The following is a 12790-nucleotide window of genomic DNA, read 5'->3' on the forward strand; positions in this document are numbered from 1 at the left end:
GCCGGGCACCAGTGGCTCACGCCTGTAATCCTAGTTACTCAGGAGGCTGAGATCTGAGGATCACAGTTCAAAGCCAGCCTGGGCAGGAAAGGCTGTGAGACTCTTATCTCAAATAAACCACCAGAAAACCAGAAGTGGCGCTGTGGCTCAAGTGGTAGAGCGCTAGCCTTGAGCTGAATAGCTGAAGGACAGCGCCCAGGCCCAGAGTTCAAGCCCCATGACTGACAAGAAAAAAAAAGCAAAAACAAAAAACAGCCAACAGCCATTTTAGACAATCATGCTATTCAGTAGACACCATGTGGGAAATGACTTGGGGACAAGGCTGGGGGCATGGGGCAAAGTGGAGGAAAGCAAAAGAAGAGGTGACATTGTCCAAAAAAACAGAAATGTACTCACTGCCTGACTTAGGAAGTGGTAACCTCTCTGTACGACACCATAATAACAATAAAATTGCATTAAAAAAAACAACAACCAACAGACATTTCAAAAGCTCTAACACACACAGATTTGCATACAGATTTCTCTGGTATGTTTTTTAATTGCTTACAGGTCTTACCAGAAAAAAGAACCAAGGAGGGGCTGGGAATGTGGCTGAGTGGTAGAGTCCCTGCCTAGCATGCATGAAGCCCTGGGTTGGATTCCTCAGTACCACATAAACAGAAAAAGCTGGAAGTGGCACTGTGGCTCACGTGGTAGAACACTAGCCTTGAACACAGAGAAGCTCAAGGTCAGTGCCCAGGCCCTGAATTCAAGTTCCAGGACCAGCAAAAAAAAAAAAAAAAAGAACCAAGGGCATTACTCATTCAGAAGTGCTCAGCGGACAGGCAGACACCACACACTTGGATGAGTTGTACTGCCCCCTTGTGGCCAGCCATTCCAAGGTAATATACGACTTGTCTGGTTTGCACCCCTTTAACACTCCTATGCCTGAAGGGAAGGTGCGTATGAAACACCAACCACTTCTAAGTGAGGAGAGGTTTGATTTAAGACACTGTGGTCAAGGAGCTTACACTTAACACTTGAGAAGACATGGGCCCTGGAAGTGAAGACAGCTTCAATTGATCCCCATTTTACACCAGACCCCACAAATCAGGGAATTTGAGGAAATTCCCTCCAGCCACACAGCGCACCTGCTGGGTTTTTACAATTACAGGAGGCTGGTGCTCAGATCGCCTCCAGTGACTCTAACGATGGTCTTTACAGAAACTCCTGTGGCTTGCTTCCACCCTGCTGATCCTCACAGGCCTCAATCTTCACAGACACTGAATATACCCAACCCACTGCCACTGTGTGCCAAGTGTCAGGCTAGAGACTGCAGGCCTGGTCCTCTACAGGCGGCCACACTTGGGAGCCCAGGAGCACAGTGGCTCAAACATATAATCCTAGGTACTTTGGAGACAAAAGTTTGGAGGATCGTGGTTAGAAACCTGCCTGCACAGAAAAGCTTAAGAGATTCCACCTCCCTCAATGGCTGGGCGTGGTGTCACTCAACTGTTATCCCAGCTACAAGAGAAGCACCACGGCTGGACTCAGTAGCACATGCCTGTCACCCTTAACAACATAGGAAAGCACAAGCAGGACAACTGGAGCCCAGGCCAACAACCAATGAAAAGGGGCTGAGACACTGTAGAGCGCATGAAGCCATGAGTTCAGTCCCGGGAGGGGGGAGGGAGAGGAGTGGGGGGGAGCGGGGATGTGCATTACCAAGATCCCCATGTGGAGCACCTGAGGTGGTCGGCAGTGGCCGCGGCTCACCAGGACAGCGGGCTGACTGACACACGCTGCTGGGGCACTGGGACCATCTCAGTCCCAGGGTGAGGCCCAAGAATGCACAGGGCAAACAAGTTCCCTCTGGCTCCCAAACTTGCCAACACGCTGGCTCCAAGACAACACTGCATCCAAAACTGAAACCGTACGCGGCAGGGCGATTCTAATGGCCACCGAGGCTTAGAGATCGCTGCCGTGGAGAGATGAAAAGGCAGACACTGCTGAGCCTTTCTCAGTTGAGTTTCCATGACTCTGATAATGTGATGACGATGTTTTGGTCCATGATCATGGCTCCCTGGAAGCCCACGCACGCCCTCCGAGGGACAGACATGGACATCATCTTGAGGAGGTTACTTGTCAGCTTGGACCCAAAGCTGGCTGGGATCTGCTAGGCTCTGGTAGGCTGAGGTCAGTGGAATACATGCAGACAGACCTGCACAGCCACAGCCAGGAGCTAGTCCTGAGAAAAGACAGAAGAGCCACGTCTACTGCGTGGAAGTGACCTTTAAAACCATTCCTCCAGGTGGCTCACACCTGTAATCCCAGATACTCAAGAGGCAGAGACAGGAGGATCTCAGCTCAAGACGAGTCCTGGCATTAGCTTGAGGCCCTATCTAAATAGCAAAGCAAAAGCAAAAGGGCTTGGGGCAGAGATGAAGCCTGAGTGCTAAGCCCAGTACTGCCAAAAGACCAGTGCTTGAGCTTTTTGGTTTCCAAATGGTAGTGGTATGTGGCCCTCACCTTTCTAGGTGTCAGGCCAAGGACGTCTGTTCATCAGAGAGCAGCTGATCTCAGGCTGTGCGGCTGGACACACATCCCCACGTGATCGGCGCACAGACTGCCTGCAGCTCACGGTGTGCTGGGAAGCTTCCGTCCTGAGCAGGAACCCTGCCACAGATAAGGTAGCAGACAGGTAAGACTAAACCATGGGTGTGGGAGCAAAGCAGAATAGCAAATCTTTCTTCTGTGACAGTGACATGAGACTGCAGTGCTGTGTGATGAGCTTGGGGACCTGAGGCCGAGGGACAGAATGAAACTATGGAATGGCTTCAAGTCAGAATAAAGGGAGAGGGGGGGAAAGGAGGGAACAGTGGGTGGGGGGGAGAAGACAACTCAGGAAGCGTGAAGGGCAGGGCCAGGTTTGGGGGGAGAGTAGTGAGCAGACCTCCAAGTCCTTTTGGGGTACACCTATCTCTAGCCCCTCCATGTGTTCACCCACCCAGTCCTCCACTCCAACATTCTAGGCATTTTTATGGATCTTCACTCAGGCATGATTGATGATTTACTCAACCTCCATCTCTCTCTCTCTCTCCTCCCCAAGAACAAAGAACAGCGGTAGGCCTGAGGTTCAAAGCCCGTCGACTTTCTGGCCCCCACCCCCCATCTGAGGGATCCAGGGGCCTAACCAAGAATCCCCTCATCAGAACCAAGACACAGGAGCATCAGGAGAGGCGGGCGCTCTGCAGCAGGACCAGGATGAAGATCAGAGATGTGCATCTTCTTGAGTCAAGTGTCTTGAGAGGCCTCCAGGAAAGAAGGCTGTTTAGCCAAGGCAGCAGCCGTTTCCATGAGTAAGTTCCTCTCCACTTGCTGCCTTGTTGTTGGTCCTTTTTCCAGCAGCGTGAGAGGCCTGGCCTTAAGTGTGTGCTCATTCTCTGCAGCGGGGAAACACCTCCTGTATTCTTCGCCCTCAATGCCAGGAGTGGTGAGCTCAGGCCTACCCTGGGTAGGACAGGACGCCACTGGAGGACGGCGCTGTGACATAGCGGGACTCTGCCCGCCAGGTGGGAAATGGGCCGGCAGAAGGCAGTTTCCGTGAGGATGCTCTGGGGGGCAGAGACGGGAAACAATGAAAGCCATCTGCCTCGAGACTGTTGGGGAGTTCCGTGAGGCTTGGTAGCCATGCCTGTCTTCAAAGCCGCAGCTCTGAGGTACTTGGCACCTGTTGTAACTGGGGTCCTTGTCTTCTGGCCTCTAGGCCTGGCATGAGGTCCAGGGCTCTGGGCTTTCTCTCCTGCATCTAAGGATGAGAATCTTCTCTTTCCTCAGCCATGGAACAAAAGCCTGGAGCTTCTCAATATCCTTATTCTGGAGTGGACAAGGACTTCAATTCATCAACTGCCTCCCATTGTTTCACACTGGTCCATCCACACCCTGGGCCTCGGTACGCCTGGGCCCAGGCAGAGGGGGGACTGCGCTGCCCTTGGGAAGGCCAGGTCGGGGGGCACCTGACAGCAGCCACACCAGAGCGCCCCACCCTGGGAGGCTTAAAGCTCCAAAAGGGACTGTCTGGAGGCTGGGAGTGTAAGGTTCATTTCTGGAGAGGCCTCTTGCAGGTGGCGCCAACTCCCTGTCCTCTCATGGTTGTGCTTGCCGTGTGTGTCTGGACTGAGGGCTTGTTGGACCTTCACCACCCCTGGCGGGCTGTTTCAACCCCAGCCACTAGGTGAGAGCTCGGGCACAGGAATTTGGGAAGGCTGCGATCCATTCTACCACAGCAGACAAGGGCAAGGCTTTGGACAACCACCTGCCCCTCTTGAGGGGACCCCTCTCGGTGGGACCCCTCTCGGTGGGACTCTTCTCAGTGGGACCCCTCTCGGTGGGACTCCTCTCGGGGGGACTCCTCTCAGGGGGACCCCTCTCGGGGGGAATCCTCTCGGGGGGACCCCTCTCGGTGGGACCCCTCTCGGTGGGATTCCTTTCAGGGGGACCTCTCAGTGGGACCCCTCTTGGTGGGAATCCTGTCAGGGGGACTCCTCTCAGTGGGACTCCTCTTGGGGGGACCCCTCTCATCTGGCAGGGTACAGACAGAAACTGCAGGTACCTTTCTTGTCAGATCAAAATCAAAAAGAAGAAATGGTCAGGAGCCAGTGGTTCATGCCTACAAGCCTAGCTACTGAGAAGGTTGAGACCTGAGCATCAAAGTTCAAAGCCATTCTAGGTAGGAAGGCATGTGAGACTCTCAGCTCCAACTAACTACCAACAAAGCCAGAAGTGGGGCTGTGGCTCATGAGATAGAGTGCTAGCCTTGAGCATAAAAAGCTCGGGGATGGCTCAGGCCCTGAGTTCAAGGTCCAGGACTGGTGTGCGTGCACATACTCACATGAAGAAATGTTGTTGGGTTTATAAATAATATTTTTTTTAATTTTACCTTAAAATGACTCATCTCTTACAAATTCAAATACTATGGTGAAATTGCAGTTGAAGATTACACTCCCTCCTCCCCCATACACACACCTTTTCCAGGACTCCGTTTCAAGTTCTGAGCATTCAGACGTAAATGGCTGTGTTTCCTTTGAAACAAGTCCACCTGGGGCTACTCTGGCATGGGTGGTGTTTAACACCAGTTCCACAATCTTTCGGCATAAATATCTGAATAATCTTGCATTTCAATATTAAGAAATTGGGCAGACGGCTGAGTTACTAACGGGACTTCAGTGCTGCACGTCATCATTGAAGAAGACTCCTGGAGCCCACAGACGTGCACAGCCACGGGCAGCCATCTGATAGTGCGTGGCAACCCGAGAAGCAGGTAGCAGGTGGCTTGCTGTAACACCCACACCCCACATTTGACCTCATGGAGACGCTAGCTGACCACAGAAACTCCAAACCCAACCCTGACCCGATATGGCCTGAGAAACCCTGGGGTACCCTGTGCTCACCGGGCCCGTGTCTGGCCACGACCAGCTCTGGCAGGGGAGCCGGGCTGAGGCTGCAGACGGGGCAGACCAGGCTGTCTGCTCTTTGTGGGGCCCCTGTCCAGACCCCCGGTTTCCTGAGCTGGAGGCATTCTGCACCCCCACTCTCTGGGTGAGCCCAGAAAGCAACCTGAGGGGCAGGCTGGCCTCAGGCAGGGAACTGCTTGGCTCGGAGACTGGCACATGCTGTTGCCCAGCAGGCTTAGCAGCCCGGCCCGGCAGGTGAAGCCACTGGAGTGTAACAAACACGGTGTGGCAGGTGGACACGGCGCACCACACGGCCACACCCTGGCTCGCCAGAAACTTCGAGCTGGGCCTCTGTGGAGTCATCTCCCTGGAGACGGGCTGCCTAACGCCTGGCTTTACCACCAGCTGTCTGACTCTGCTTTTCAGGAAACATCTGCCAACAGCCTGAGTCTAACCTGCAGCTGAGCCACAGCCCAGGGGCCTCAAATTCCCTTTCCTAGCCTCAAGCCTTGCTCCGCTGAGCTTCCTGCCCAGAGGTGGAAGTTGGTACCAAAGGAGCAGATTCTAGACAAAGACTTCTGAATCCAGACAAGGGGAATGTGTGTGTCCAGCGAGCCACAGATGGAGCCAAGACCAAGGAGCCTGCAGAACCTCTGGTCAGGGCTCAAGGTCAGTCATCCAAGGTCAGTGGGCCAAGCCTGGCCCACTCTGTGCAGAGGCAGGGGACTTGCACTTTGAGGCTGTTTCCCTCCCTATGAGACTATGCCAAGTCTCCATGGTGTCCAGCTTTGAGAACCCCAGATCCCTAGTCCTCCCTGGACATGGGGGCCAGGACAGACTCTGTGTTTACAGGTGACCCCCAAACTGACATGAGGAAGGATCTAGGCAAGTCCAGTCCACTCACCAGCCCTTGAGCTCCTTGCTGGCAGAGTGACAGTGCTGTTCAGAACATCCATGAGCCTTGCTGTAAAAGCCAGCCTTGTTTCCAGAACGGTCCCAAGAATGACGCTGAAGGAATTATATAATCCACAGCTGGCTGCTTTGGCATCAGGATTATTTTGACACTTAAAATATAGACATAGGCTGAGAGCTGATGGCTCATGCCTGTAATCCTAGCCACTCAGGAGGCTGAGATCTGAGGATTGCAGTTCAAAGCCAGCCCAGGCAGGCAAATCTATGAGACTCATCTCGAATTAACCACCCGAAAACCAGAAGTGGAGCTGTGACTCAAGTGGTAGAGCACTAGGCTTGGGCAAAAAGAGCTCAGGAACAGCACCCAGGTCCTGAGGTAAAGGCCCATGGCCAACAAAAAACAAAAGAAAACATACATACAGAGGAGTGCACACACAACACACACACACACACACACACACACACACACACACACACACACACATATCATGTACAGACATTCCTTTTCCTATCTTATCCACTCCTCTTTCTAAAAGCAGGAGAAAGACTGCACTGTGGAAGTTTCTCTCTCTTTCCCCAGGAGGGGAAAAAAGTCTCTTATCACAAGAGATGAGATGCCAAGACCAAGGGAACTACAGAGTTCTAGATCCTGTTAAAATAACCCTCACTTTCATGTAGAGTGTGTTGATGGGCTTTCTCTTACTGTAACCAACAACTGAGATAAAATCAACTTAAAAGGAGGAAAGGTTAATTGCTCAAGGGCTTCACGGTCATATGGCCTGTTATTTCTGGGCCTGTGGCGAGGTACAACAGATGGGAACACACAAGAGAAGAAAGCCACTGGCTTCATAGTCACCAGGAAGAAAGAAGAAACAGGAAGGGGCGGGGCCCCAGCATCCTCTCCAAAGCCACACCCTGACTTCCTCCCAAGGGACCCCACCCCCAAAGGTCTACCATCTTCCAACAGTGCCTCTGGGGCCACCTGTACACCTATAGCCCTTCCTCTGTTTTCTGTAACTCTGCCAACCACTGCCTCTCTGTTCTGCCTAGTGTATAAGCACAAGGCGGAAACTTCAAAGTTCCTATTGAAGAAGAAAAATCTCTACTTCCTAGTGCTGACCCTTCTTGTGTCAGGACAGGAAAACTGCAGAGATCCCATGAGGATAGAGGCTAGGTTTCACCTCCCTCGCAACCCAAGATGACAAATTTAAACTTTCTGGACACAATGCCTCGTTCCCCGTAAGCATTTAACAAGGGTCTGTAGTTCTCTCTGGCTCACCCTGACACAGGCACAGGGACCAAACACATCCACAAATGGTGAAGAGATGGGGGAGGAAGGGGCAGGTGCTGCTTATGATTTTTGTCTCTGAAATTTTTCAAAAAAGCTAAGTGACATACTTGGCCTTTTGAGTTCTCATTTCTTCCACTACATTAATGTCCTTGTACTTCCACTCTCCTGGCCTGTTAGGAAAAAAAAAAAAAAACCAGGGAGATTAAAGTGCAGATGACTTGCCTGTTTTTTTGTTTGTTTTGGTTTTTTGTCTTAACTCTGGGCCTGGGCGCTGTCCCTCAGCTCTTCAGCTCAAGGCTAGGCTTTACCACATGAGCCACAGCACTACTTCTGGCTTTTTCTGCTTATGTGGTGCTGAGGAATCAAACCCAGGGCCTCATGTATGCAAGGTAAGCACTCTACCACTGAGCTACCTTCACAGTCACTGATTTGCCTGTTTTTATAAGACTTAGTATTAACATCAATCAAAACTATACAGTTTGCATTTCTCCTTTCCTTCTTCAGGGTGCCAACCCTGAAATTTCACTGAAAATAAAATACAATTTGTACAAACAGCTGAGCCAAGGCTTCTGTTTGTGGTTGTAATGATGATTTAAGCAGTGCCGGAGGGTCACCATTGAAGGGCGGTGGCATCTCCCCTATCTGGAAGTGTGTGGTGGGATGGAGTGTACCCCACACCAGTGACCAGCACAAGCGTTCTAATGTTAGCTGGTAACTTTGAGATGTTACCCAGAACTAATGGCTCTCAGGTAAACGCGTTCCTGCCATGCTGGTGGACTCCTGATACAGTCTTACCTGAGCTTCACTTGAAGCCTGGTTTATCGGAAGATTCTCAGTTCAGAATCCATCCCTCTTCCCAACACACCAGAATTCCAGCCTGCACTCCTTCACAGTCCCCTTTCTTCTCTTTCTCTGGAGGGCCTAGTGGTCACAGTGCCACTGCGGAAGTGGAGGCTGGCCTCGAACCTGAGGCCAAACCTGATGATGCCTTAATCCTGAACTCAGCCATCAGAGCTATGCTCAGTATCTCTCTTCATTATGAATTACCTTGTCTCAGGCTTTCTGTTACAGCTTTTCCTGCTGTTGCATACCAAGATCCATATTCATCGCCATTTACATTGGAGCAGGTTAAACCCCAGGCCCTTTACTTCTGGACAGAGTGACTTTTGGAACAGGGAGTCATGTCGTACTTAGAAGCAGAGAAAACCCATAGAATTTTTAAGATTGCTGTATTGCAGATACCTTCCTGTGGACAAGAAAACTACTCAGCGAGTACAAAAGGCCATTTCCTTGCATGTGGGAAAGACTTGTAAAGAAAAGGATGTCTTAGAAAAGAGCAGAGACAAAGACTGGAGAGCAATGTTGGAGAAGAGAAACCAGGCCTCATCCATCAGAAAACATTCTCAACCCAGGAGTGTAGGGGCGGGCAGCATTTGCTCCTTGGACTTTCAATATTGTCAGACCCAGGCCTGCTATCCAGTTCTACTTGTCCCTTCTCAGTGGACTAGTTCACTACAGATGATGCAGCAGGATGTAGAAAACTCTCAACTTGTCCTCTAAGTATGCCAGTTTTCAGATTGACAGAAGCTGCTTGTGTACGCAAGGACCTGGACTTCAAGCCTGACATCGGGTGAACACTTTCTGCACGTGGAGAGGCTGGGTAATTACAGTTAGACAACAACGGCAGAGTGATAGCATTGATGAATGCCCAGTGTAGTAGGTCTCCCATGCACATACCTTCTGGAAGCTTCCTCCTTGTCTGCCATTGGGTTAGAGGAAAACTCCATACAGAGATTTGTAAGGTCACACGTGTTTCTGTCCCTTCTCGGCAGTGGTCGCAGGAAATGCCTGGCAGGTCTGAGGATAAACCAGGAGCAACTGCGAGGGAACGCGGGTGGCACACGGAAGAGAGGTGCAGCACCCACCTTTCACACAGCCCAGAGAAGCAGCAGCACATCTAACTCACACTGGAGAAGTGAACAGCAGCTGCTTCCAGCCGCTGAGTCTCGTCACTAATGGATAAGACAGGTCATCATGTTATCTCCTGGATACTTGTACAATGATCCCTTTGGCTTTATAATTCAGAGCATCTGGCCTGTTATGTCTTTCATTCTCACAATGAAGGTTAAGCTCACAGACCAAGTCTTTCTTCAATAAGGAAGAATCTAATCTGTCATCAACTACTGCTTCTGGTCTGGTCCCATCTCCAGGAAACTGTTACCTATGCGTTAGATGCATGACTTCCGCCACTAACAACCCACCCAGGGACTAGGAAGTTCTGCCCCAGGTGGGCTGCGCAGACTGCTCTTCCAGTTGGGCCTCGTGGGTCAGCAGATGCAATGGGATCTGAGGTATCGGTGGTAGACAGGAAAGCTGTGATCTGACAGGCCCCTATCCAGTCCAGACAAGATTTCAGAGCAAGGCCCTGCCACCATCTTCAGAGAACTCTCCTTGTGAAAACCAGTGCTTGGCCCCAGTGTAGCTGTCCATCATGAACTGGATGTTATCTGATCCACAAGGTAGTAAAGCTGGAGCACTCAGCAGCAACCCATCCCATGGATGAAGGGATGTATGTGATCAGCCAAAGCAGGTCCTGGATGAGGGACATATGCATTTGGCCAGGGCAGGTCCTGGACATGGACAGGATCAGCCAGGGCAGGTCCTTTGGACATGTCAGTTTAGTGGAGTAGCTTGTCACCACAGGCCTCCTGTCCTGGCTATTCACCACCTCTCAGTCCATGCCTGCAGCCTCACGGGGAGTTCTCTACCATTAGGTAGCAGGAGACAATCCTAGGGCCTGCCAACAGATGGCTCTGGGACACCCCTGAAGGACAGTATGAAGGGCACTGTCCAGGTGGGAAGATTAGTGGGCACTGATCCTGGCGGTACATTCTGCATGGTAGGAGACATGGCTAGACAAGCTCCTGTATGCCAATTCATGGGCTACAGCTAGCAGCTGCATCACCAGCAACCAAGCACTGAGGAGGAAGTGCAGGGCTGGAGCTCTAAGAGCCAGCAAAGGAAATGAAGCTGCGTGGGTCCCATCCGCGGCCGCTTGTATCACGTGGAGGACAAAGCAGCCTGTGGATGCCAGGAGACCAGGTAGCCTCTTGGGGCCTCAGGTCACCAGCCCAGTGGCTCCTGAACAAATGGTCCCTGCTGCAGGGCGGGAGGTTGTGCCCTCACCCAGGCTGGCTGGGTCACGGCCACTGCAGTGAGTGCCAACATGCCAGCCAGAGAGATCTACACAGAGCCCTCAACCCAGCATGAAGTGGATAACACAGGACCACTTCCAACAAGGAAGAGGGCACGTCCTGGCCTTTCTGGAATAGACACTTACTCTGGATATAGATTTGCATGCCATGCTTCTACCAAAACTCCTTCTGTAGACTTAGTGTGCCTGCTCACCATCACAACTCCCGTGTGGACTTACAGTGTACCTATTCACCACCACGACCCCCGTGTGGGCTTACAATGTGCCCGCTCACCGTCAGGGCATACCATGTGTCTTCACTTCTGACCACACTGCCAGCCAAGTGCAGCAACCCAGGTTTGCAGAAGCCACGGACCCTGCAAAACCGCCCCCTTCCTCCCGGCGACACAAGCAGGCAGTTCCGGCTCCCACCAGTGCAGGACTGGGCAGCTTCTCCAGGCTGTCACCAAGGGGTCCGTGCAACAGTACCACCCCCTACTGACCTAGTGTCACACTGAGTTCTGTGCCACCACGTCACGCTCTGCTGGCCTCAAGGCTTAGGTGTGGAGGGAGCACCCACCAGGAGGAGACACAAGCTCCAGCGAGCGGCTCCTTCCCGCCTCACTACAGAGGCGCCTCAGCTCACCAAGCTGCCAGACAAAGAGAAGTTGGAGCTGACTGCAGTGACAGATCAAAGCCAGGAGACACCAGAATGCTGCCCACAGCAGACGTGGCGGTGACTGGCCGACACCTTCCGATTCTCTTGGTGTTCCCATTCTTTTTTTTTTAATTTGTTTAATCCTGGGGCTTGAACTCATGGCCAGGGCACTGTCCCTGGGCGGTTTTTGCCCTAAGCTAGCACTTGACCACTTGAGCCACAGTGCCACCTCAAGTGTCTATTCCAGAAAGGACAGGACGCAGCCCCTTCCTCCGTGAAAGCGCTCCGTGTGGTCTATTTCTGTGGAAGCGCCCCGTGTGGTCTATTTCTGTGGAAGCACCCCATGTGGTCTATCTTATCATCAGCTATGGATGACCAGCCATCCCAAGAACATTTTACCAGAGATAAGAGTTTCACAGACTTTCCTGCCCCGGGCTGGCCAGCCTCCTGAGTAGCCAGGATTACAGGTGTGAGCCACCAGCAGCTTTTATAGACTTTTGATTAGCAGAGTATCACGGGAGTGTGTGTGTCCCGGCCTCAGCAGGAAGGCTGCTTCCACGGCCCGAGCAGACGTCCCTGTGGCTTCTGGTTTGTTCCATTCGTCACCAAGTGTGTGTTCCTTGCTGCTCTGTCCACACAAGCGCATCTCTTGCCCGAGGAGAATGCGGATCACCTCTGACATGAGACACCTTTAATTTTAAACGCACCAAAAAGGGTTGGTTTGCCTTGGAGCACCAAAGTGTGCTCTTCTGTCCGGGGTCCCCACATTTATGCAGTAAAAACTGCCTCAGTCCTTAGCCTTCCAGACTTCGATGCAGACATTCTGTTTCCAGAAGACTCCGCAGCCTCCACGATGCTAGAAGAGCTCATCCTGGCATTTGGTTTGGTTTGTGGCAGTACTGAGATTCTGTTTCAAGTGAGCAAATGGAAGCTCAGGAGTGTGCAGGCAGTGGCAGACATACCTGGGCCGGGGTGGGGGGCTGGGGGGGTCGCGGCTGACCTGAGGTGTGAATGGCTCTCTCCTCCTCCATAACTCTTTCATACATGACATGTTTACTGGTTGTGTTTTCAGTACTGGGGTTTGAACAGGCCCTCGCTGCTTCTTCAGCGTGCTCTACTTGCTGGTTGGCACTCTACCACTTGTCTGGCTTCTAGCCAGTTTTCTGCTCATTAGAGATGGACTAGTCTTGTGGACATGGCTGGGGGGGGAGGGGGGAGGGGAGGGGGGAAGCCTTGAACTCAGTGCCTGGGTGCTGTCCCTGAGCTCTTTTGCTCAAGGCTAGCACTCTACCACTTTGAGCAGC

Source organism: Dipodomys spectabilis, unplaced genomic scaffold, assembly GCF_019054845.1.
Source record: "Dipodomys spectabilis isolate Male_0828 unplaced genomic scaffold, ASM1905484v1 ptg000107l, whole genome shotgun sequence".
Classification (NCBI taxonomy): Eukaryota; Metazoa; Chordata; class Mammalia; order Rodentia; family Heteromyidae; genus Dipodomys; species Dipodomys spectabilis.